Genomic DNA, 25,162 nt, shown 5'->3' with positions numbered 1-25,162 from the left:
TATAGTGTAACACTGTGTATCATGGAAGAGCAACAAGAAAAAAGTGTTTTGCTCTTCACTCGTTTCATTTTTTCCTCTTCATTATCTGGTGGTAAAGTTGAAAATAAAAGAAAGGAATTTTCAGTTAGTGTAGAGCTTAACTGCAGAACTTGCTGCCACTGAATATTGTATTGATTCTCATGGGTTCAAAAAGAAATTCATTTGCTCATAAAGGAGAAATCCAGCTCCTGGGAAACGCAGTCCTTCAGAACCAGGAAATTTGTAAACTGGGGAAGTTTGAGAGTATGCACAAACAGTGACATGCTTACCTTGTTCTTTTTAGGCATTCCTACCAGCTTCTGTTGGAGAGAGGAGACTGCTAGGTAAGTCTTGTGTTTGACTTGACTCTCTGGGCTACTTTGATTTGTGAGAAGTGACCAAGAGAAAACGCTGATGTTTAGGGAATTTGGAGGAGGGAAGATAATTACAGTTCTCTTAGAAAAATAAGACTTACGGCTTTTTTTTTTAAGCTATCTGTATGGTGTGCTCTCTTACACCTCCTCTAAACTAAATTTGAGGAAATGTCTGGTATGACTTTGTGTTTATGTTCAGTAGGATCTAAGGCTAACGTAATTGTGGGGATATCTGGGCCATGAAAGAATGTTGTTGCATTTTATAGAATGTTATAGTGGGATGAAGTGCTAGCATCCTTCTGTGTATATATTTGCTTTTAGTTCTTAATTTCATGTCACTGATGCCAGCATTTTCTTCTTAAAGAGGCAATGATGTAAATTCTTTTCTCAGAACAGTTATTCTGAAACAGTGGTGATGAAATGAAATTTGTAGCTCAAACTGTTTGGGCCCAGAGCATTGTGTTGCATATCATCAGGGTGTGGTTTTGGTTTCTTGGTCATAGCTAGGAGTGTTAACCCATTTAGCCTTCAGTACTCCAGGAGATTAGAGTGTTAAGTTTGTACTTGTTGTTGTTGATTAGTGAAACTGATAGCATGTGTTGATATCCTATTCAGTGAAATTTTGCTCCTTGAAAAGGAAGCACCTTCTTCATGGTAGTATCTTGTAATAAGTTCAGCCTCTTCTCTCTGCAGTTTAGCAGGGTGCCCTGTGATAATGTTTAGTGACCTTGACTTGGTTAGAGTAAGGGAAAGTCAGAGCAAAATGAAGAAAATGAAAAGAGACAGTAAAGGGAAAACCTTTTGGAGAATGTTCTCTGTTGCATTGCCTCTCCTCTAAGCACAGAAAACTGTTTTGTTTCAGGTAGCTGCACTCGTTAAAATGTTCTTAAGTAATGATTTACAGACAAATGCCACACTGAGGTAAGTAGTATGTGGTGGAGAGAAGAGATAGGTAACTTTTGCTCTTGGCTGGATGGAGACATGTCTAAGCATGCTGTCTGACATAAATCTGCCTACAATGAAAAAGCCTAAATTATGGTATTGATATTCAGACAGAATCACTGACATTAGATTTAAGTTTTATATGTTCTTCAGTTCCCTCCATGCTATACTGTTTATCCTGTTACTGTATACATGCTGTCAGTTACAGCCTTCACCTATGTCAGAATGTGGTGGAAGCCAAAGTGTTGGTAAGGTTTTGAATTTTTTAATGTATGTTTATGTATGCCAAAAACATTTAGCTGTCTTTAAACAGAAAATATTAAAGCTATACCAAGCCTGGAGATAGTAATAGTGGCTTTTCTATTAAAATCTATTTTTTAATGGGGCTTGGGGATACAAAATTCTGACTCTGTACATAAACAACTCCTTTCTTTTGAGTTGCATGTCAGCATGCTGTACTATCATAGAAATGCAGTCAGTGTAGTGTTTAGTGGCAAGAAAACATTATCGACTGTACTTGATAGGTGATGTATTCCAGTTTATGGCATAAATATATGACTGATGCTAATCACTTAGCTGTTGATATGCTTAGCAGACTAATAAAAACCTCCCTGTATCTGGGTGTGTGAGAATGGTTTTAAAGCTTAGCATCAAATCAAGCTTCGGATTGTCTGCAAAACACATGAAAACTTGCTAGAAGAGAACATGTTTGAATTATGGTGGATACATTTCGGATGTCCTATTAGCAAACATGCTCAAGAGAGGTGTAAGGGTTTTATTGAATGTAAAACATGATTGCGTTGGTCTGGTGTGGGAACTAAAGATGCAGTGCAGTTAAGAAATAGCTCTGTCCTGGTGTTTCTTCTAGTGCACTGTATAAAAATATATAAAATTGCTTCCTAATGTTGTGAAACTACTCAACTATTTGGCCATTTATCTATAAAGAAGGAAGCAAATGGATCTGTAACAAAGCATTGCAAATGTTTTTGGCACTTAAGGGGGAAGGATGTGATCTGGTCTTCCGTTTTTGGCAGTCACTGAGCTCTTGTATTAACTTCCAAAATGGCTGCGGATCTTCCTAAAATTACTTGGAATTTCTGTGCTAATGATGAAGCGTTATTTTGGAGAGTGCTGCAGGTAAACATCAGTGTTTAAGTGCCATTTGTATAAACAGTAAGGAACATAGCTGATTTTTTTTGATTGGTAAGCAGCTATTGCAAAAATACTTGCTGTAGGAATCCTTGAGAGGGTAATGAGAGATTTATTGTAAAATATCTTCTTAAAGTTAAATATTTTTGGCAGAATATGGGGGAAAAATAGAATCAGGATCTTTTTATACAATGGAGTTGTATCCCTAACAACTACTATATTTATGAACATCTTTTGTGTGATGAGAATGTTAATGGATTTAGGCAAAATCTAAAGATGGAGAAGATTACTGAAAACATCTTGTGATTAAAGCAATAGCAAGAAGAATGTGGTAACAATCCTTGGAATTAAGGCAAAGTGAGATTAATTGCAAAGCTCTTTGTCCTAGTAACCCATTATAGTGGTATCTGTTTCTCACTGGGCTGCAGTATATAATTGTCTGATGATAATGTTTTACTGGTAATTGCAGACATGATGCTAGATCAATCCAAAGCTTTCTAACAATGCAGAGGCTGTTTTGAGAATTTTGAGCTCTTTGAAAATGGGTATTTACCTTGTTGCAGGTAGTGAATCTTGCATCTTGTCCTTCTTCTGTAGGACTCAGAGGTGAGTCTGTAGCACCTCGTTGAGTGCAGTTTTTCCATGTTGTATAGTATTAAAGAAAGACACTGACCCTTCTCAGCTCAATTCTTAAATAATCCCTGAAGTGTAACATTTTAGGCTAGCAGTGATACGTAAAACAGTTTTCATGTTTTGCAGTAAGTTTTAGCAGTTTAAGCTGTAACTTGTATTACAGTTGTTGGTGTATGGATGATGGGTGATATTTGAAATACAGTAAGATGACCTGGCTGTGCAGTGGAGAAACAAATCTCTAACTTGATTATGATTCTGTTATGTTCTTAATTTGTGGTACAGTTGAAGGTACTCTACTAAGCTTTGATCTCTGTGAAAATGGAAATATTGTAAGATACCTGAAAACAAGCAGAGGAAAGGCTATTTTTAATGAAACAGCCAGATTTGTTATACCATGGGCACATAACTGTCGCTTCAAATTCTGAATGCTGAGCATTAACGTTGAGCTAAATGAAGGCCTCTTGCTACCATACCAAATGTACTGTGTCTGAGTACACTCAAATTTAGTTAGGGATGTTAATTACAGCACTGAGTTAGAAATACCTCCATGTTTCCAGGTCAAATTGTTTTAGAAATGTCATTTTTGCATTAAGGAGTTCTACTTCTCACTCTTTACAGCGAAGCAAAAATATCATGTAAGCACTGATACTGTGCATGGAAAACTAAACTTTTTTGATTTCATCTGTTCCGTGACTTCCTTTGTTTTCATTCTCTAATCTTGTAGCACCTCTTCAAATTTCAGTTATAACAAAAAGTTATAGCAAATCGTTAACAACATTATGAGATTAGACAGTAACAACTGAATATTAAAAGCAAGGGGAATGTGTTGTGCGGCTGTTCTTTTCATCCTCAAAAGCACTCTTAACACATCAGACATTTCACTCCCATTGAAGCCAGTTTGTGAGTCCATGCATACCTAACCTGAAAATCTCTCATGGGTGGCTGTCTTCCCTCCTGGCCTTTTGCCCACAGCAGCCAAATACTTTTGGAATTAAATCTTTTTTTTTTCCTTGTTTGGTTGTGTATTTCTCATCCACAGATTTGTGGTGTTCTGGTTTGGTTTTAAACAAACTTGGTACTTCATGTTTGAAAATGAGAATATATCCAAAGCTTTGACTAAATTGAGTTGTTCTACAGTGTTAAATAATACATTAACTGACGTTGATTCTGTAGCTTAGTTCCCATGCAAATACATGAATAAATGTCCATAAGTTCTGCATCTGCTGAGTAGCAAAATGTGCCTAAGGCAAGTCAGTGTGATTTATAGACTGTATTTCTTTCCAACTCATGTGTTGCTACCCCCCTGTTGGCTGGTGTAAATATTTCCAGAAGTTAAATCAGTGATTAAATGCCATTTTAAAATCTGCTGTGAATGAGCAGTCTTAATTGCAAGCTATGATCTGTGATAACCAAGACTGCGTAGATCTGTCTTGTTTACTCCTCATAGGAAAAGAAATACTTTGAATGGAATCGAAATTCCCTATGTACTCAAGTTGGGTGAAGGCAAAGTTAGGATACAGGTCCTTGACAGAAGTAAGCTCTCCATTATGAGAGACCATAACCAGTCACTGTGAGAAAGCAAACGTGATTGTACAAGTAGTAATGCACCTTGGAGATGATATGAGGCATGAGCAAATAAAATAGCAAGAAAAATGTCTGTGAATTGATAAGTAACAGTCCCATAGAGTCTAACAGGCAGCTGCACAGCAACATGTTGAATTATGTGTGGTTGAAGGAAGAAGAGTTGAGAGTTGGAGTTCATGGTAGTATTTTAAGTCTTCTGAATTATATCAAACTTAATATTTTCAGCTTAACTTTTTGTATGGCTTTAAAAAGTGCATGGAAAAATTACTGGAGTTTGCCATTATGAGATTCTGAGAATATATCTGCTCTGTTTGCCAACAAGGTTGTCGTATGGAATTCCACAGAGCTATTAATGCCACTTTGGCCACTGGATTGTTTGCTTTCTACATCAGCTAGCCATTAGAGGGGAAGGAAAGTAATGCTTAGTTGCACTGTTTGACCCATCTCCTGTCTCAGCTGGGAACAGGAATGGGGCTGCAGCCATTGCTAAGCCCTTCAACTGACTGATGCCTCCTATTCTGTGGGTGCTGCATATGGGAGGGGCAAATTAACCTGAAAAAATGTCCCATCTCACTGGCTGCTGTGCTGCCAGGTACTTCAGCTGCTGCATATCTGGCAGGCTTATAGGCAAGCTGCTCTTGGTCTTCATTATATGATGATAAAGCATGTTCTGTCCTGTCAGCGTGGAGGAGCTGTGCAGTGACAAAGCTTGCTTGCTTGGATAAAATACTTGAGGATCTTGGCAAATGACTTTAAGCAAAACTGAGCATGTGCAGAGGCTTGAAGGCTCTTACATCTGTGCAGATGGAACATCAAAGCAGCAGGATGAAGTTTAGCTTGTTTTGAGGTTTGATCAGTTTCTCTTCTAAAACCTTTAACTTCTCAGACTGAATAGTTATATTTTCTTCAGTGTAATTATCCTCTATTTTAAAATGTCTGAATCAACTTTATACAAGTCTTTCACCAAAAGTAATTTTGAGGGGTGTGTGTGAGAGATGATTGTTAAAGAATTAGAACAGGCTTCTGTGATGGAAAATGTTAGGCATCCTTAACCACAGTGTCTGCATAGGTAATGATATGCTTCAGTATATTTTCCTATTTCAGGCAAAGATGCCTACCCAAAACCAACAATGTTCATTCTTTCTACTACATCAGTTTGTTGAAATTAGCTTCCATTCAGCAGATCCTCCTAATTTTAGCCTAGTATGAAACTTCAGTTGCAATGCTGAGTATATCAAGACTGTTTTAATCATAAAGCATGTTAAGTTGTGCATGTTCATAAATACAGTCAGTGGGGCCCATTTCCTAAATGCCCTTGTGGAGAATGTCTGTTGGTGTGTGGTTTTAAACATTTACCAGCAATCCTTTCTCTCCCTCACCCTCTGTTTGCTAACAGCGATTGTAAAATCTTATTCGTGCACAAAAAGCAAAAATAACATGCACTTTTGGTGCAGGTCTTATTTTCATGACCTGTTTGCTTTGTGTCTGGAAGTTGAAGAAATTACATCTGTTTGCCTTTGTGCATAATGCAATTGTGGCATAGTTTTAAAATAACTTCTTAAATACCTTTAATATTATAGGTGAACACAGCTAATTTCTAATTGAGTTTATGAACAGCAGGTATAGTCCTCAGAAACTAGAAACAAGCATATGCTGCTGACTTACAGGAAAAGCTTGCATGCTTTTCTCAAATGTGCTTTTCCTAAATGGAGTCAGAATAATACAGTGTGGACTGGGTGGAGCCTCAGAGTCTCAGTAGGATTGAGACATGCTGTTAATTCAAGGGCAATCTCTTATTAGCTTCATCAGCTGTATAATGAAATGTATGGAATTAAAAAAAAAATAGATATTAATGGCAATTATGTGTAAAGTTTAGTAAAGGGTCCTCAGAATTGTTCATAATTACAGGCATGCTGGTGCATCATTTTGTATCTTTTTGCTTGAAAACATGATTATACATGGCTTTAGTTAACTGATTGCTTATGTGGAGATCTAGTAAACATTTCTAAATATTACTCAAGTTTTGTAATTAATGTATTTTTGGAGACTGTGTCAGAAATTGCCAGTATCTTCCCATCCCCCAGCTCTCAAGCTCAGAGGAGTCTAGTTTGCTTGCAGCTGCAGTGGTAGGCATCTTTCAGGAAGTGACCTTGGCTTGTATTAATCAAATTCAGAACACACAGAAAAGCTTCTTGGTAACATGCTGACTTGATGTAAAATTTTATAGCATCCATTTTCTTTAAAAATGAGGCCATCTTATAAAAAGGGAGCTTATTTCTGATACCTCAATTTAAATGACTTTCCCGAAAATACTTGGTATTTACAGAAACTAAAATAACAAAAATATACTCCTGTTTTTACTGAGAGGAAAATACCTTTTTATATATGTAATAAGTCTTAAATTGCTCTTGGCAAAACTGTATTTTAGCCCAGATAAGCTATGAAAATAGTGCTATTTGTTAGCTATTTTTCATTGGTCTCTTGTCTTTTTTGAATTAGCGTAGAAAAGGTCTGTAGTGGGGCATGATCTTAATCAGCTAAGATTCTCATGATGCATTTAACTTTCTGACTTGATGCATTCTAATCACTTACTGTATCTTTTGTTAGCAGCTCTCAAACAACCTCGTGGTTGCTGCCTCGAGCTGTTGTGCCTATTTGCATAGATTAAGAATCTGTGCCTGTTCAAGAAATCCTGTTGTATTCCTGACACAGCTTTGAAGAGTGTGCGATTTCTTTCACACACCCCAAACTATTGTGCATGTTAAAATGGAAGACTGTTTGTAGGAGTGTCTGTTATGCCTTTATCCTTCTTTGGAACCTATGCAGGGGGCTGAGACCAGAATATCCTTTGTCATTATGAAGTGCTGTGAAAGTCTGAAGGTTCATGAGTAAGATAATTTACCAATTTTCAAACTGCAGCTTTCTGGACAATTAGTAACAGCTGCCCCTGACTACTGTTGTTTTTTTTTCTTCCTCCCCCTGGTTGTCATGAGCATTATCTTGAACAATCTACTATCTGATCTTAGTGTTTGAAAAACTTGAGTTCTGTCTTATCGGCTATTTTCAGCATAAACCTCTTCTGTATGCTGGTGGATTATTTACTCATTTTACCTGTTCATATTGTATTCTGATTTTGTTAATCTATCTTCAGCATTGAGAATCAGAGTGTGCTAACATACTTGTTCTCATGTGTCTTCTGGCCTCACTGTTAGCTGCTTGCTTTGGATAACTTAATTCCTCATTGTCTTCCTTGCAAACATCTGCCATTGACTTAACATTTTAGTTGCTATCAAGTCAGAGTTGCCAATCATTTACTTAGATCTCTACGTAACCCTACCCCTTTCTGAATTTTTTGAATGTAGTCTTAGGTTACTCAACCTTAACAGATTTTACGGCATGTTTTGCATGCTTTTATTATTTTCTATTAACGCTCTGGACTGAGAACTCTTCGTGTGTATCTCCCTTTGGAATGCTTTTAGCCCTTTCCCATAGTATGCAAGGCGAAGGGGTGATACATCTGTTGCTCTTTGCTTAAGTGTAGCTGGTGCTGACTTTCCAAGTTGAAGTGGACTGCAAAATACAATTGTAGATTGCTATTCCCAGGCTGTTCAATATTTGCCATCTTCAGTTTTAATCTCATGGCAATTGATGAAAACATTGATCTCAGTAGATTTTTTTTTTATATCCCATCACAAACCAATGCACTGAGCCAGTAGTTCCTATGACAAAGCTGCATTGCTAGTGAGGATATTCTGACTTTCAATCCATTGAAAATTGAAGCCTGAAATTCTGATTAGAAGAATTCTGACCAACTAGAAGCACTGACACAGATTGGGTGCAGACAGTGAAACAAAAAGGCTGCCCTACATTCTTCTCTAGCTCCCTAATCCTAAAGTGATTGGAGGCTAGGATGCTTATAGTCTTTTTACCTGCCAAAACAAGGAAACGTATAATCTGCCTCCCGTCTGGACAATTCAGATTCATTTCTGCTTCTGGGGCTAGGTGTGAGTTAACCCTCAACAACTTCAACAATTAACTCCATCCAGCCAAAACGAGAGCTCTAGGCACTTGCTTATGAGTGAGAACTGACATATCTAAATGGTGTAGGTGCTGTAGGACAGGAGTTTGTATTCACGCTGAGTCATATCACAACTTTTAATAGTCACTAAAACTTATTCTGGGCAGCAAAACGATGTTACACATAAGCAGGACTCGGGTTCACGTTCAATGGGATGCTACATTAACTGCAGAAGGTTCCCTTATTTGCTTCCAAGAATAGGCTCTAGCGTTCGTTTGTGAGCATCTCGGTGTGCAAGGCTGGAGACGTGAGAAGGAGCCACCCCTGCACCGTGCTCTCTTGTGGTTACCCGGAGGGCGACTTGTAGAGAGAAGTCACTCTGGGGCAGCGGCGACTTCTGGCTGGACGAGCGGCCGTGCGGAGCGCGGCGGAGCTGGGGGTGAAGCAGCCCCGATCTGGGCTGTGCGGCTGGAGTGCTTCCGGCGGTTCCGCGCTCCCCTTTATCAAGGTCACACCTTCCTGTTTGCCGGTACAGTCGTGCTGCTGTCACTCGCTCGGTTTTGCGCTGCCCTGTGCCACTGCTGCACCTTCGAATTACCGACCTGGTTCGCAACAGAACGGGGAGCTGGGTACCTACTTGTACAGCTCCTGAATTCTGCCTCGCCGGCGGACCGCGTCCGCACGGCTCCCGTACCCGTTTATCTCCGTACTAAGAGGGGCTCAGCCCGCAGGAGGCTGCCGGAGAGCTCCGCGCGTTCCCTGCTCGGACGTGGAGCGGCGTTCCGGGCCGTAAGGGGTTAAGGAGCGGAGGGCCGCGCTGCCGCCCGCGGTTCTGTCAGCAGCCGCTGCCATTGGCTGCGGAAAGGTGAAATTGAAACCACGGTAAACTTTTGACCCTGTAGCAGTTCTTGTGGAACGCCTTCCCCTTGCCAAGAGCGGAGGGCTTTTTTCCCCCCTTTTTCCTGTATTTATTCGCTGTGATCGTGCCGTGCCGCATGCAGCCTCGCCTAGGGAGGGGGAGGACAAGCGCGAGCAAGTCGCCTGCGTGTCCCGGGAGCGGGGAGCCGGGCTCCTGCTGCCAGCTGCTCCAGCGCCCCATCGGCGGCCGAGCTTCCAGGGTAGTTTTTGTGTGGTTTGAAAGAAAAAAAAAATAATTCGAATCGATGCTATCACAGTTAGCTAGAAGTGAGGGAAGGGAGGCTGAGTCACCAGGCATGGTGGCATGCTGGCTGCAGGGAGCTCTACTGCTTAATAAACGTGCTTTTAATTTATTTACTAAAAATGAAGTGGTTTCTTACTGAAATGTAATGTAAAAACGTCTCCTTAGTTCACAAGTTGATGTGCTAAACACCCATTTACCTAAATACTTGCTTTTCTCTTCTTCTGTGTCGTCTTTAAACAAAATAATGGGTATTTTTCAGCCTGGGAAACAAGCGGTGCCTGCTCAGCATCACTGCCAACGTGTCAGAGGCCCGAGGGTAGCAGCGTTGCATGTTTTTATTTGGGTAGAGTGACTAACAAGTTCTGGACCTAATTAGAGCGTGTCACTTTCATGCTATGTAGGTTTTGTCACCAAAAAATATCACATATCTGTGGTCAAATAAATTCACCTTCCATCTGTAGGTTTGCCAAGCCAGACAAATTAGAGCAGCATTACGTTTGCAATGAAGTATGAATATGAGATTTAGTTAATCCACGTTTCTTTCCCCTTCAACATGTCTGTCTTCTCCCTGACAAAAGAAAAGCTGACTCGGTTACTTTCCTACATCAGCTGCCGTTTTCTCCCTCCCCCGCTCCCTGCGCAGGTACCGGCCTGCTGTTCTTGCCTGAACGTTCAACTTGCTGAATGCTGAGTGCTGCTTAATCAAGGAGTCACTCGGCACCTAACCTAGAGATAACATTCAGAATTCCTTCTCAACAAAGAAACTTGATTCCTAGCCACTTCAGGTTGATGTCTTCACTGCTATGATGGCTTGCTCCTGCGAATGCTATCACCAGATTTATGCATGTGTTCATCTCTCTAATGAGAAATTAGGGCTGAGGGGGGGTGTCCTCGATTGCTGAGATCTGGATGTATGTATTTATTTTAACTCAGTACACTGAATAGTTAGGTGGTGAAGAAGTGTTTAGTTTAGGGCAGTGTTAGCATAGTAGGACAAGAGAGGTATGGTTTGATGTGAGCTTCTGAGTGCTGTTGTTCTCGCTATGGTTTTATCTGGGAATTGAGGGAGTCTCCCGAAGCACTGCCAGCAGCGGCGAGGGAACAATGAATATAATATGATTAATAGCAGATCCCCTGCCCCCTCTTGTGTGCAGTTCTCCTTGCAGCAGCAAAAGAAACATGCGCTTGTAATGATAGTTGGTGGCCTCCCTGTTTGTTCCAGCTAGTGTTCCCAAGCAGCAGCTATTATAAGGTTTATTTTCTCCCACTCCCTGTGATTCTTTGTTCTGCCCTTGCTGTGTCTGTGTGCATCTTGTCTGCTTCTCATTGTCTGTTTCATGGCAGTTCATCTGCCTTCACAATGGAGCTGCACTGAAGCTGCAAATCATATCACGTATCACAGCAAAATGGAATAAATGCTCTTCTCAAAGAAAAATGAGTGAGTAACAACTGTCAGGAGCTCAGAAACACTTCTGAACTCTATTTTTGAAGTGTCATTTTTTTAAGTGTTCCTATCTGAAAGGTTTCTCTTGAACAGTTGCATTACTGTATTGTGGTAGCGTTGGGTGCACATGCCTTCTGGTATTAGAAACAAGGGATCTCTAAAAACGTTGCTACAGGGAAAAAAACACAACCACCTCAAATTAAAGAAACAAGTCTCACCTGATTTGTGAATACTGTAACTTCCAAATATCTTCTTTTGAGGAAAGCATTAATAGGCTGATATGTGACTTTTGAAGTTTATTAGTGGTAGCTAAGTGCTGAATATAAGCAAATCACTTATGTAACTCTTACTTCTAATAAGAACGGCCAGGAAGAGGGATACTGGAAGTATTGTCCATGCATTTTGTAACCTGAAAGCAGTGACCGTGAACTCTCAAACTGAAAATGCTGAGTTCTATGCTATTATGTTCTGTGTGTTTATCCAGGGTGGATTTTGAGGTTGGTTACATCTCTCTGGTTTCTCAGAAGTGAATTTCTAATGGCTTTGGAGTTGCCTTTTAATTTTTTCAACATTTCCAAACTGTGAATGCAAGATTTGAGGAGGAGATCACCTCAAGGTGTTTTCATCTGTCCTTTGTTATCTAGATTAACCGGTTCCTGTTGTCTTGTTTTAATGGAGGAAGAGAAGATGATTTATAGAGATTCTAGAGCACCTCTTCAAATAGAAAAATTATTTTATATTCCAGAACTTGATATGAATACTTATGCATCTGACTTGAAATTTCCACTTGTTCATCTCCTCAAGTTTCCCAGGTTTGGTCATGGAGTGGCATGGTGAACTGGACTTGGGGATGTTGTGCTAGAACTTGGCACTTCCACCCAGACCTGCCCCAAACTCTTAGTGCTGGCGTAAGTTATACTGAAAAGCAACAGAACTTCCAAGTAGGAATTTGGAACTTTGTTTTTAAAGTGTTGTTGTATCTCTGTCTTCTCTGCTTGTATTTCCATTTTGGTTGGTGGTAAAACTGGTAAAACTTAATATCTATTGTTCAAGATTTGCCTCATGGGATGCAGTAAGCATTTTTTTCCCTAGCTCTTCCTCAGAAAGTACATGTAGGCAGTGTTGTTGGCAGTCTTGCTGCAGATCTCCAGTGATGAGTGAACTATTGATCTTCTGCAACAATAATAGTTTGAGTTTCTGGAATATGAATCCCTCTTGGAAGAGATGTGTTACATATGGAAGGATTCCTTTTTTAAGATATACAGTAATTAGGTCTAGTGGTCCTCAAAGCACTTTAAATTGACTTTCAAGTCCAGTTTTTCTTTCTCCTTGGAGTGCATTGATAGTATCAACTTCTTATAGAATCACAGAGCGGCCTGTGTTGAAAAGGACCACATTGGTCATCCAGTTCCAACCCCCTGCTGTATGCAGGGCCACCAGCCACCAGACCAGGCTGCCCAGAGCCACATCCAGCCTGAACCTTGAATGCCTGCAGGGATGGGGCATCCACAACCCCCTTGGGCAATAAATAAAATCAGCATATTCTTTCTCTCACCTTCTCTGCCAGCATCATTTTTTTTAATACTCTCTCTCATGCCATCAGTAAAGCGAAGAGGTACAAAAAAACTTAAGCTGCAGACATATTGGTTACTGAAAGCATGTGTGTGTATACACCCACAATCTTGTTTCTCTGGCACAAAATTAAGGAGTCAGTGTCTAAGAAGTACTTCTTTTTCTTTTGATTTACAAAAGAATATGCAGAAATGATGGTGTTTTTCAGATATCACTCCACTTCTCACTGTTGGCGAAGCAGACCTCCTGCTGTGAGTTCTGGTGTAGCTTACCACACTTTCCTGAAAAATGCAGTACAGAGATTAGTTGCTGTAGTTGAAAAGGCTTTATGTTTTTATCATCTGTGGGTTGCATTATCTATATAGCTGTCACTCCTGTTTGTCTGTGGGTTGATGTGCCCTAGTAGCTTCTGTTGTAGGTTGAAGTAGTCTTGGACAGCAAGGGCAGTAGCTAGTCTCTTGGCTTACTGATTTCTGCTGAGGGAGCAGACTGGAATACTTGTTCTGCAGTCTTCTTAGAGGAGTCAGCTTTATTCCCAGCCTAGTTTAAAACCGGTTTCTGAGTTGGCTGTTCTTGGGGTCTTGAGCATGGGGGTTGGACTGGAGAGGATTGTTCAAAGAAATTCCACATGTTAATGCAGAGCCCTCTCTGTCATTCACATTCTTCTTCCCTTTGTGTGTCCTGAGAAGCTCTTCTTATCTACCCTGAGTCATCGTTAGATCTGATTTCTCTAAACTTTCATTCTGATGTTTATTAAGCAAACAGTGCTTGTCTTTTAGGATGATAATCAGTATGATCTGCCTGATTGTTTCTCAAACTAAATGGAATTTAAATAATAGACTGCATCCCGGGCAGATGAAGGAAGGAAAGCAGACAGCTGGCTGAAGTGCTCCTTTACTGCTGAATTCACCCATTTGCGGTGTGTGGTATTTCTTCCAGTAGTCTATTGATGTCTGTATCTGGATGGCTAAGACAATAAAAGAGGCCAACTTTACGATTTGTTGTATTGAGATTTCTTCGTGATATATCACTGCACGTTGCCCATTGTTCACTCTCTCCAATCAGAAATAGAAATGCACAGATTTCTTCAAGATTAATTAAATTAAAAACTCTTACAATACAATAACCCTTAATAATATTACTGTAATCCTTACAATCATCAGTTTTTGTTCTCAGAGCATAAAGAGGGAGTGTTCTGCTAAGTCAGGGATCGGGGAAGTACAAATGGATTCAGAACAAAAGTGTTATGCCAGCAAAAATGATTTGTCTTTTGTCTATTTGGCTCCACGTGCTATTGTCATATTTTGGTAATGATGCTTTGAAGGCAGTGAATGGGTGTTTTTTGCTTGGGAGCTACTGCTTAAATTCATCCTCGTGTCCAGTGGGGAAACAGAGAAAAGTAAACATTCTTTCATAATAAAATTCAAGGTTGCACTGTGACAGTGAATTGCAAAGTAAGCAATTCCTATCTAATTTTTTTTCAGGGCTAAGCTTTGCCTTTCCTAGGGAGGAAAAAAGGACCACATGTGCTGAATGTGGAAGATTGCAGAAATGAATTTGTTTTATTTACAGGAGGATCTTCTTGTGTCTTCCAGTAGGAGAAATAATTATGCTCCTTATTCAATGCCTGTTTAATATAATTCTGAATTGAGAGGGTAGAAGTGAATTATCCTGGATATGCAAATGAAGGAGGAGGGGAATTGCAAGCTCTGATGGCCACTGTACTTGTTTTAATTGTTCTATAAGTTTATATTGAAAAAGAAATACTCCTATAGTTAGTGGCATTTCCCATAACATTAGTTTTAGATTTGTTTTATTTGATTCTATTAAGTAACTAATAGCAAATGTGTTAATAACTTTATCCTTTTCCAGCTTCTTGCATAGAATTTCATCCAGTGATTTGTTTTTATCAAAAATACTGATACTGAACGCACTACAGCTGTAAAAACTGTCGTGACATGAAGGAAATAGCATTCCTCTTTTCCTTTCCTGCTATTTCACAAGTATATAATATAAATGTTAATTATGTCTCTTTAGGTGTACAAAAGACATTTCTGATATTTGTAAAGTATAGCAAGTTATAGTCGTAATTCTCTTCATAGCTTGCTTTTCCTGTCTGTCAGAGCAAGATTAATACTGTTCAATGGAACTATGTTAAGTAGTCTACCATTCATGCATGCATGGCGTTCTTCACTTGAAGGTTTCATAAAGTTTCAGGGTAGCCTCTCAGAAACTTTGAAGGCTGCAAGTCCTTCGTTGGCTCAGAATTTAGGAAAATGTTGGCTTGCTTGGCTGTAAAATCAAAACTGGTCTTTGCTTTCAGACACTTAATTCAGTGTCTTTGAAGTGCAGCCATAAAAAAAATCCCAGCCTTTTTAGAGGTGCTTTTGAAGATATTTTCTTTTTTCTGTCCTATGAACTAGCAGAACTAATAGTATTTTAGTAGTGCCTTACAATCTCTGATGAGAAGCTGAAGAAGTTCTGCCCTGCTTGTTCTTTATGACAGTTATTTGTCAGTCTTGAACCACTGCAGTTTGCAGAATAGTGTTTTAAGGGATCAGTTCCATTTTGTTTAAAATGCTGTGCTGTGGTGTGTGACGTTTTAGTGGCTAATAATGGCTAGTTTGTCAGAGGTTGCTGGGCATGCAGAATAGCAGGGCAGAGTCTTCACATGCCCAAAGACAGAAATAAGAAATCCCTGCTCATCGTTCAGAGTTTTCAAAGACCTGGAATTGTAAAGAGCATTTAGAGCTGGAAAAGATGTGGGTTTTCTAAAGCAGTAAAAATACTTGTTTGGTGTTTATTCCAAAGTTGCAGAGTTCTGACTCTTTCCTCATCACAGACAGTGGAGTGAATTTAACTCTTTCATGACAGATGAAGTTTACCTCTCATCCAGTCTAAACTTCACTTTGGTTCTAAGAGCGCTGAAACTGTCCCACTAAGAGACTTCACTGAAGAATGAGTGAAATCACAGAATCACAGAATCGTAGGGGTTGGAAGGGACCTCCAGAGATCATCGAGTCCAACCCCCTCATCGAGTCCAACCCCCAAATCACCTAGCAGTCTTCCTAACAGCTGTGAAGACAAAAGGAAAATTAGAAAATATCATTTAAAGGCCAAGGACAGTTGTTGGAATTTCTCAGTGCGGAATTGTATGTCTTCTGTTACACTTTAAAACTTCAGCCTTGACCAGCTGAGTGACCCCAAGGAACTGCTTTCCTCTTCACAGGACGTTTCTCCTGGTCAGTAGCAGGTACACTGTAGTACTTCATTGGACAGTTTTTGTCATTCATTATAGCCTCTCCTTTGTTGTTCTGTTTGATCGTTATGCAAATATGGGTTATATTTACAAACATGTCTCTATGCTGTTAAGTAATGTGCGAGGAGACTTTGTCTTACTTCCCTGCTGCAAAAGATTTGAAGTTTCCTATTCTACTGAAACTTGACAGTTTGCTCAGGTGAGCATTACCTTAGCTGAGGATGTTGCTTTCGTGTTTACGTTGCTGCAGGTACTGTTTACAGACAGTAAGTGTAGCACTTGAGATGCCATTATTTTCTGCAATTGTAATGCTTTTGCAGCACTGTTGTTGAATATGGTTAGTGGAAGATCATTTGGATCACTTGCTGTAACTGTAAGTACTGGACAGTTTTCTGTAGCTTTCTAAAATGTTGTAGGAAAGATGTAATTATATTAGGCGTCAGAAAACATGAAGGAGACTGGGCAATTATTTTAGATAGACATTATTCCAACTGAGACACCAGGTTTAATCTAGATCATAATAGTAGAAGATGCTTAAGTTGTTTGTTGAGCAAACAAGGGTACTTTGATCTGGTTTTCTTGGCTCTGTGTGCAGTGTGCACCAGTGTTTCTAAATAGACTGGCAAATAATCAGTTGTAAATAAAAGTTAGGTCTTCTGAATCTTTTGACTCATTTAGGCACATTTACTGTTTCTTTCCATTTTAGCTTAACAAGAACTTGTTGCTGAAGAAAAAAGCTTGGAAAGCAATACTACTTTCAGCTTTAGTAATTCCACTGAAGCTGATGGTAGAATTCTCGTTGAATTAACAAAAATAAACTTACACCAGTGCTAAATGCTTTTGAAAATCCTGGTGGAAGTATATGAACTGAGAATAGATCACAATACTTTTGCAGCAGAGAGAAGCAGGAGCACTGACTGCCATGACACGAGTGTGTTGTGATCTTTCAGCACACCGAGCTTTTAACTTGCTCAGGAAAGGTGGCTAACGCTTGTAATAAAAGTTCACTAAAGACTGTCAGAGTGCTTCAGACTCAGCTGCAGAGGAAGAAACCTGCTTGTTAACATGGTAATCACAGGACGTTTCACTATTTGACTTAATGATGATAATGCAGTAATAACTTCTCATATACACAAAAGTATAAATTATATCTAGTTTCAAATGGAGGAGCTGGCGAACGAACAGCTTTTAAGTGGACTGCGCTTTCCCAAGCTGGAGCTGCTTGGCCTAGTTTTATCACATTAGAAAGTATTATTTCTTAATGGAAAGTTCTGACAATCTGATCCCCAGCCCACTCTGTACAATACAGCTAGTGTTCCACATCTGCTCAGTTCTTTGTACCTGGACTAATTCTGCAAGATACTTTTAGAATTCTGTAGTGAGTGATTTACTACAGCAGGAAATGTTCACATTCATGTACTGAATGAGTCCTTCACTGAAATTTAACCAATTAAACAACAGCAAGTTTTGGTTTTTAAGGTTAGTTTGCTTTCGACATTTCTGAATGCAGTATTGAACAACACACAGCTAACAGCAATTTTCTCTGATTTTGATTTTCAAATTCTTTTTGACTAGGTTTGATGCTGAATGGTGTCCCCTTGGGTAGGATGTGTATATTACAGGGTACTCCATTAATTTCAGTGTGGTGATACTGCCTGTGTAACAGTGCGCTGCTTTGGAAGTTAAAATTTGAAAACACTAAACTTTTGACCTTGGCTAAATGTATAAAGTATCCAGTGAGCGAGGTAAAAATTGCATTTTTCTGGGCTCTAGGTTGTGGAAAGTACAGTGTGTATTGGGCTGTATTGCCTGACAGCTGACATTTATCAAGGGTAACACGAGCTTTACTCGTTCTCACATTTTTAAGCAGCTTTCAAAGCTTTTACATGTATACACATGTTCAGCATATGTCTTGCAGCTTTGAACATTTTGTTCTAAAGATGTTAACTCTCATTAAAATGAGAGTCCAGACTGTAAACTCATAATGATTTTTCATACATCAAATTTAGTCAGTGTTAACGTTTTGTCACCTGGCACTGTGAAGTAAAACAGTAATATGAAATGTTAATGCTTAAATAAAACGTAAAAATACACTGTCCTTATTAACTGCATTAATAAACTTCAGACCGGAAGAGAATCTACCTTCAATGCACTGCATTGTTTCAGATGAACGCATTTGCTAGGAGTCATGCAATTGAATACTCTAAAAATGCTATTTCTCATTAGACTGAAAAACTTCTCTTTAGGAACTTTAAAAAAGCGTTCTGTGCTCAGTGATGAACAAAGTGTTTGGTAGCCATTTTGATCTCTTTTTAAGTGTTTAAACAGTTTGTGCACCTTAGCCAAATAACAAAAAACTTGTTCTACTTGCTTCAGATGTCGTAAAGAATGACGTGGTTGTCTTGAAATGTTCAAAACTGTGCATGTAATTGCTCTTGCCTAATAATCCTCTTAGAGGGTTGTCTGAAAGAAATAATTATTTTCGTATTTAGCAAATTTTCTGCAAGTCTAAATAGTTTGGGCTGTTTTTACACTCCTGTTACTTCAGTGACTCAGTGTATTGCTGAATGAGTCGTGTTGCTCTGACACCAGGTAACTCAGAGCTGTAGGTGACTCCTAAAGATGGAATGGCTGGGTATGGTTGAGAAGAATACTTGTAATTTTATATTGCTGTTTCTCTTTTTGTAAGTTTCCTGTATAGTCTTACAGTGATCTCCTGATTTCACTGTTATTTCTTCTGTTAATGTAACTGTACAATTCAAAACAATGGACTTTTCACTTGTTTTCATAAATCACTATGAAATCATTATAAAAAAGTAGAATTTGAGGACATTTAAACAAGTAATATTGATTTTTTCCTCCACTATTGTTAATGACTCATTAGCATCTGTCCTACTTTTCAACGGCGTGAAATCTTCTCTTGACAATAGACAAGATATGTATTTTCCTGTGTCTTTTCGTCCACAGAGACAGCCTTGGATTTTTTAGCTGCGCACTACTGCTGAGATAGAAGAAAACCTCCTGGTTGATACACGTATCTAAATGTTATCAATTGGTAACAAAAGCTCTGACAATGCTGTGCCACAAGGATCTCTTCCTTTTGCAGTATCAGTAGTCAGTGCCGGTCCTTTCTCGGCTCTCTGTGGGAGAGGTTCTTTGTTTCACAGCTGTAACACCAGCTGCCGAGGTGGGACTGCGGGAGGAGGCAAGGAGGAGGGTACTGTGAGTGCTTTGGTACTGAGAGTGGTGTGACACTGCCCTTAGAACAGCAAGAAGGAAGTGTTAGTGAGTGGTGCTCCTGTTCAGTGCTGAGGGGCTTGAATAGTTGCTATTTCCTCTCTATCTGGGTTTTTTGTGCAGTTCTGCTGCTAAATTAGTGGTCCCACGTATGTGTGTATGTTCTGTGGTCAACAGCAGTTAAGTGCTTTGCAAAAGTGTGATGGTCTCAGAAGAGAGACTCTTTCTGACTTAGATTTTGGCATACTTAATTCTATACACACTTGAATGGATGGTAAGGTGCACATGATGGTAAGGAGGTGTATTTCTGAATAAATTTTGTTGATTGAATTTTTTTTTTTTTTTTTTAATTATCCTCAGGAAATAGCTTTATGTATTACATAAAACTGCAACTGATAGGAGTGGCTAAAGGTACGTGTAGATCCTTTGTTTTAGAAAGCATTTTGTAGTAAAAAGAATGGATGAGCAGCTTTGTTTTTATCAGTGCTCTTCACTGATATCGAAGGGCAATTATAGGGAGCATAGCAAAATTAGTATTCTGTAATGAGATCCATTTTTGTGCTGGAATATTGCTGCAGTGATTGTGTGCAAAACTTGTTGTACAATAGAGTGGAAGTTTTAAAAGTACACAGCAGTATAGCTACCATATTTGCAGCTTGTTCTCCCATGGCTTACTTGGTTACCTTAGAGTATTGCAATTCCAATATTCCGTAGGTATGTATGAGATCTCTTAGAATGTGTCCAGCAATGGCAGGAACTTGCCAGCATGTGGGTCATTTCTGATGCCTTACAGCATAGTGTGTATTTCCCTAGCTAATGAACGGGTATGCCTGTTGTTGCAGTGTTTGTGTTCACCTAAATGGCAAAATGTTTCCACTTTACCTTTGTCATTATAATGAACGTGGATTTCATGCTGAACTTTTCCTCCAAATAATTCATATAATATTAGGTGTTTTAGTTCCAATTACTGGAGGTAGCTGTAATGTAGGCATGGTGTTTTATTTGTATAATAATGCCAGTAAGTCTTAGCATGTAAATCAGCCTGTAGTTTTGAGTCCAACAGATCCTTTCTGTGCATAGTTTCTCATGATGCACTGATGATCAAACCCTTCGTTTGTTCCTCTGAAGTGCATTTTTTCTTGTTCATTATTTATTTTTGTTTGTCCATGATTTAAATAATTGACATTATTTTTTTCCAGAAAGAAATGTTGACAATTGAAAGTTACAGCTAATGTTGTATTTCTTAATATTTTCCATACTGAAATACTTCTCAGTTAATATATGAAGGAAAGCAATTGTTAAATTTCTTCACGTTTGTATGTCTGTTTGCAGGCTGTGGTATTGTCTCTTTTTTTTTTCTTTCCAGATCTTATTACATTTGTTACTTCTCTTCAAATCCCAACAGTGACAGCAGCACAACTAGCAAAGCACTTTCCATTTAGAAAGAAAAAGGGTTTCCATTCCCTCAACACTGTAATAGGAAATTTGAAAATGTCAACAGTTTACATAAAAGTTTGACTGAAGTAAATGGAAAAGCAAAGAAGTCACATGTTGTTTCTTGTTTTTTTGTTTTTGTTTCTTGTTTTTTGTTTTTTAAATACAGAGAGAACTGTGAATACTTGTAAAGGGGAAATTAAAAGCAAACCAACACAAAAAGAGCCACCCATCCACCCAACCAAAAAAACCTACAACCAGCAAGTACACCAGAAAACTGACCTGGAGATTTCAAGGTTTCACTGAACTGTTTTTCTCCTCCCTCATTGACCTCTGGCTGATAAATGCTCAGATCTTTGACTTTCAGAAAGTATTAGATGTTCAGAATGGAAGAAACACTGTGTTTGTCCTAGCAGTTTTTGTAGGCTTAATCTCTTACCAGGGAGGCTTCCCAGTGAAGCTCTATCAACAAACCTCTTCATAAAATCACCTTTCTAACTGGCAAAGGAGCTTCTGCACCACTTTCCTGAATAAAATGGGCTATTTGGGAAAATACGTTTTTGCCACTGCACAAAAACAACTCAAATATAATCATTTTCTTTTCAGCAGTTTTACCAAATGCCAGATGACAAGAAATATTAGGAAGATCAATCTGGGGATCATACAGCTCACAGTGATTCTGTGATTCTCAAAACAAGGCTTCCCTTTTCAGAGCTCATGCCAAGTGAGCTGCTTTTCTACTGCTTTTGTTTGTGAGTGTGCTCGGCCGTTATATTCTCCAGGAGCATTTTATTATGGGTGGAAGTCAGTCAATGGATGAGCATCAAATTCACTGATCCACAGCTCTGAAGTATCCATGCTGATTCCTTTTGTTGTAGGAGTCACACCGGTCACCTGCTAGTCCTGTGCACAGCAGTGATTTGCACTGGCACATTGTGCAGTTTGTCTGGCAGCTCAGCGCATCCACATGCGAGCCCTTTCTCAGCTGAGGGGTGTCCTGCTGGCTGGTTGACACCATGTGTGTCTGTTTGCTTTAGAACTTTCTCTCCTATTCGTTACAGTGTCGAACATCTTGCTCCTCCAACCAGGTGCTGCGAGGAGCGCGCTGGCTGTGGGAATCTCCCTCACATCCAGTGGTGGGCGCAGTGCAGCGATTCTCTGGGCTGTGGCTTTACCCCCCCAGGTGCCTGCTTTATGCCTCTGCCATGGAGAGGTCTGCTGAGCTCGCTTCCTGTTTCTGACGTGCTTCAACATCTTTTTACTATTGGAGTTTGGTGCAAGGCCCTCTTCATGTTCTTTTTTTAGCCCAGCATTTCCTGTTTGCGTTTCATATACCATATTTTACGGGCATTTTGGTTCCTTCGAGGTGGACATGCTTCCTGCTTGCTAATGCTGACCTTCCCCCTGCAGCAGCCCCCTTAACTTTCTTACAGAGCCATATGGGGAGGGTGTTTTGTTGTTCTGCTCTCTGCTGCAAAAGCTGTGTAGCTGTAGCGGCTGATAGCCAGGATTCATTTGAGAGCCAGCATCATTTTTGTCTCACTCCCCGTCTCGCTGTTGTCATCATAATACAGTCATAGGGTGACAGGGTAATCGCTTTCCATCTTGAGGGCTGAGGTGTGCACTGATGTCCCCACGTATCGCAGGAGATGTGTAAATTAACCTTCCACGCTGCTGCTAAACTGCACAGTGTTTGTTAAACACAACTGATTTCAGAGGAAGGTGATACCAGCTTTGAGAATTTGTGTCCACAAGCATTAACTGATTAGTATGCCAACTTCCTTTTCCTTTTTATTTTTCCCCCTTTAGCCTATTTAAAGTATTTGGCTTTAATAGTTTGAACTGGAGCTACAGATCATCATGATATAGTGAAGAAATAAATACAGTATTGTAATATGATAGAAATTTATGATACATGTTTCCTGGGGTCTCTGTGCTTTTGTTTAACGTGAAGAAATGTTCTGGCAGGATTTTACACAGTGTTGAAAATCAAATCCTCGTTCATTTCACATAGCACAACTCATTACTTAAAGCTGTAAATTCTACATAGCTGGGGATTTGCAGCGATTGTAATATTGAGTATTTTTAGTGGGTCAGTTGGTGAGCCTCATGGAAAAGTCATAACAGAATTGAAGCTTAAAATGTGAAAGGCCTTTGTGTACTTACAGTAGCTCTATTCAGATCTGATAATTCAATTTTAAGGAGCACTCTTGATGAGCCTACAAAGATTCCCTAAAAACTATTTCAAATCTGGAATTAAATTTACGAAGTCTTCTGCTTTTAATTTATGAATATCTGGCGAGTTCTAGTAAGAATTCGATTATTTTTGTTTTGTGCTGTTTTTTCCTTGGTATTTCTGTATGGTTCTGTCCAGTTTTTATGATGGCCAGGCAGTAATCTTCCTGAGGTCCTTACAAATGCTAGGCTTTATTTGTTCTATGGATACAGCCTTGTGTTTTGTTGCTTTTATGCAATGTGTCCATCACCCCTACCTGATGACTTCTTTTGAGAAGAGTGGCGTGTTCTTTTCCTGTTTCACTGTCCTGGAGTCTGTTTCATGACTATTTTTTTAAAGAACTAAATTCAGTTAAAAAACAAAACACAACTAAACTAAAAAGCAAGAAATAAGATCATTTTATTTTTGGCGCGTAATGCTTCCCAACTGCGTTCTAGTGGATTCTTCACATCTTCAGATCACAGACAAACGCAGCCTGCTGCCCTTCATCCCCCACACCCCAGGTTACAGCCCCAGAAGGAGCCTATTGTCTCCATTCACGCTGAGATGTCACAGATGTGGGTGCTCTTCTGAGCTCTTTTCTCTCTTGCAGCTCTAATGACCGCTCCTCTTTTGATTCCTTTCTCAGGCAAATTGGCATAGGCTGTACAAAAAGAAATTTAGGTCACGAATATCTTCATTCTGCTTGAGTGGGAGGAAGATTTAGCTGAGTATGTTATTTGTACATACAGTAAATTCATGGCAAAACCTGGCAAAAGGAATTTCATCCAACAAATACCATTTTGCAATCTTACATCATCATATCAACACAATCATCAAATTAATGCACGGTTTTAGTATGAAGTATGTGTGCAATTGGAAGAGCTTTAAACCTGTATTTATGATTTCTCTCTGGGGATTAAAACGAGGTGTGTTCATCTGTATTGTTAACACAGCTGAGATTATTAACAACAACAAATTTTAATTAAATAATTGTATGTAGTTTCATTTCAAAATGAATGTTTAACTTTGTTTTTCTGCTTTGAGAGAAGCTCCTGGAGTATCCTTGATACCAGATTCCCAGTCTGTCAGGCCAGCAAATTTAAGGTCCAAGCATGGGTGTAGCTTTCTTTGAAGCACCTGGGAACCCCACGTGTGTGTTAGACCTCTTGGCTCCTTTCCCTGAGGTGTAATGGAAAGTAATCAAGGCTTGCTCCTGGGCCTGTTGTTCACTCTTACACTCGGATGGTTGAGTTGAGCAGGCAGTAGCAGAGGTCATTTATTCAGAATTACTTTTCCGTAAGCAAATTGCTTTTTTGCATGTTCTCAGGTACACCCTTCATGTGTAGAAAAAGCAAAAGGGAAAATGTTTTGTTCTGTATTACATCTCTGGACTCTCCCATAGCAGCTTCCCTTTATGGCTGGTTACTTGACCTTCCATTTAAAGGTAGCACTGTGTTTGAAGCGTACTTTTGCCACAGTCTTCATCACTTCTGTAGCCTGCTTTTGTGTGCTATCTAGCCCTACTTTTAGACTTAAAAGCATAAAAAGATAAATATTCCATGAATACATCATAATTTCTGGTTGTTTTACAGGATCCTCTGATCAAATATGAACATGTTAGCAAAGTTACAGAAGCTGCTTCTCGTTGCCGTTGTTTTGTTGTTTGCTAACAGCAGAATGCTGCTGTTGGATATCTGTGCCCTTGGAGGTGGTGGATATTGCAGCTGGCTGGTAATTCATGACAGCAGGCCACACGATTTATGACCTGCTTTTCTTAAGAGGATAATTAATGCTCCTGTCCGGTGCTGGGGGCTTGGTAGTGCGAAGTGTGTTTTGTGGAACTGGCTTTCAGTGTTTAGGAAGAGAGAAAGAAATTCCTGTGAGCATTTTTGGGTGGTTTGTATTTCAGTTGCTCTCCTGTGGAGCTAGAGCACCCTGGCAAGGCTTGTTCTCTCCATTACTGTGTGCAGAGCTCTGCTCCTAATATCAACATCTTTCTTGGCAAACCAAACAGCAAAATGCTGGTTTTTTTTTTTTGTTTGTTTGTTTTTGTTTTTTTTTTTAGATACTGAAATAAAAGATTCCTGAAACTGTGTAAGAGTTTTCACTTTGGAGGTC

General features: G+C 39.4%; 1 protein-coding gene across 12 annotated transcripts in view; it reads left to right on the top strand.

Annotated features, from left to right (window-relative positions):
- Positions 1-25,162, top strand: part of NCOA3 (nuclear receptor coactivator 3) — a 75,819-nt gene that overhangs the window by 19,388 nt on the left and 31,269 nt on the right. For 11 of the 12 annotated variants that reach the window (XM_052684301.1, XM_052684300.1, XM_052684290.1 and 8 more), the window contains exon 2: positions 323-362. The exons of the other annotated variant lie outside the window; for it this stretch is intronic. The gene's annotated coding sequence lies outside the window, so the exon portion shown is untranslated. The remainder of the gene's footprint in view (positions 1-322; positions 363-25,162) is intronic. 12 annotated transcript variants of the gene reach the window in all.

The sequence above is a fragment of the Tympanuchus pallidicinctus genome, unplaced genomic scaffold, assembly GCF_026119805.1.
Source record: "Tympanuchus pallidicinctus isolate F22 unplaced genomic scaffold, pur_lepc_1.0 scaffold20, whole genome shotgun sequence".
In the NCBI taxonomy this organism is placed as follows: Eukaryota; Metazoa; Chordata; class Aves; order Galliformes; family Phasianidae; genus Tympanuchus; species Tympanuchus pallidicinctus.
Note: the sequence above shows the minus strand (reverse complement) of the source record. Positions and strands in the feature narration are given on the sequence as shown.